Here is a 1,383-nt window from a genome sequence, read left to right as displayed (position 1 = left end):
TATGTTGCCTAACGAAGGGAACAACATGTTTGAAGTAAAAGCATCCATGATACAGATGTTACAAGCAGCCGTGCAATTCAATGGATACCAGTCGGAAGATCCAAATGGACATATCTAGGAGTTTATTACGTTGTACAACACCTTCCGATCAAACCGAGGAGTCTCCGATGACGTGATAAGGCTGAAGCTGTTTCCTTTTTCTCTCAAAGATAAAGCAAAGAATTGGCTAAAGTACCTACAGCCAGGAACCATCGCAACATGGCAGGACATGGCTAGTGCTTTTCTGATGAAATACTTTCCACCTAGACAGGCCATCAAACTCAGAAATGAGGTGTCCCGTTTCGTGCAAGAAGAGGATGAATCTTTGGCCGAAGCATGGGAAAGGTACAAAGAGCTGTTAAGAAGGGTACCAAATCATGGCATCCCCATGTGGATGCAAGTGCAGAATTTTTACAATGGAGTCACCAACACGTACAAAATCCAGATTGAATCCATTGCGAATGGTAACCCCGAGGATCTTGAACCACAAGCCTTGTACGACCTCATTAAAAAGGTGGTATGCACAAGTTATAATTGGCACTTAGCTAGGAGTGAAGGAAAAAGAACGGCAGATGGTGACATAGTTTCAAAGCTGACGACCCAAGTGGAACAGATTGCCAGGCAGCTCAGCAAGATCAATGTCTCATCCATTCATAGTGAACCACCATTTAATGATATTTGTGATTTTTGTGGAGGGCCTCACTTCAACATCAACTGTCCTGGAGTTAAGCAAGGAAAAGGTGAGCAGGAACAATGTGATTATGCTGGATACAATCAAAGGAACCCACCAAATCCGTACTAAAATACATACAATCTAGCTACAAGAAATCATCCAAATTTCGGATGGACTGGACAGCCAAACCAGCAGGAGCAACCTAGATACCAACAGCAACAAGGAGGACAATATCATAGGCAGCCTCAACAGCATTACAAACAGCCTGTTCCACCCAAGGAGGATGTAGAACAGGACATGAAGACCATGATGATGCAATTTATGAAGCAGACACAGGCTTCCATCAAAAATTTGGAGACACAAGTTCATCAACTGGCTGCTTCATCATCAAAAGGAAAAGGGGTGATGCCGAGTAATACCGAACCAAACCCTAAAGGAGATGTCATGGCTATCATTTTATGATCTGGTAAGGAAACTAATCCTCCTTTGATGACTAATAAAAGTGCAGAGTGTGCAGGTAGGTCCAGATTTAATGAGAAGGAACAGGAACAGACTGTTCTTGACCAAGAGAAGCCAGCTGAGACAGGTCTCACATCTGATAATGATCAGGAGGAACCAGGGAAGAAGTACTATCCACCTCCTCCATATGTACCACCTGTACCATATCCGGC

The 1,383-nt window shown here is 43.5% G+C and overlaps 1 non-coding gene across 1 annotated transcript; it reads right to left on the bottom strand.

Moving 5' to 3' along the window:
• Positions 1 to 316: 316 nt before the first annotated feature.
• LOC136216134 (small nucleolar RNA R71) lies at positions 317 to 423 on the bottom strand. The gene has a single exon (XR_010683127.1). It is a non-coding gene; the product is annotated as a small nucleolar RNA R71 (small nucleolar RNA).
• Positions 424 to 1,383: the final 960 nt, after the last annotated feature.

This window comes from Euphorbia lathyris, chromosome 1 (genome assembly GCF_963576675.1).
Source record: "Euphorbia lathyris chromosome 1, ddEupLath1.1, whole genome shotgun sequence".
Lineage (NCBI taxonomy): Eukaryota > Viridiplantae > Streptophyta > Magnoliopsida > Malpighiales > Euphorbiaceae > Euphorbia > Euphorbia lathyris.
This window is presented reverse-complemented; position numbering and strand designations above follow the sequence as displayed.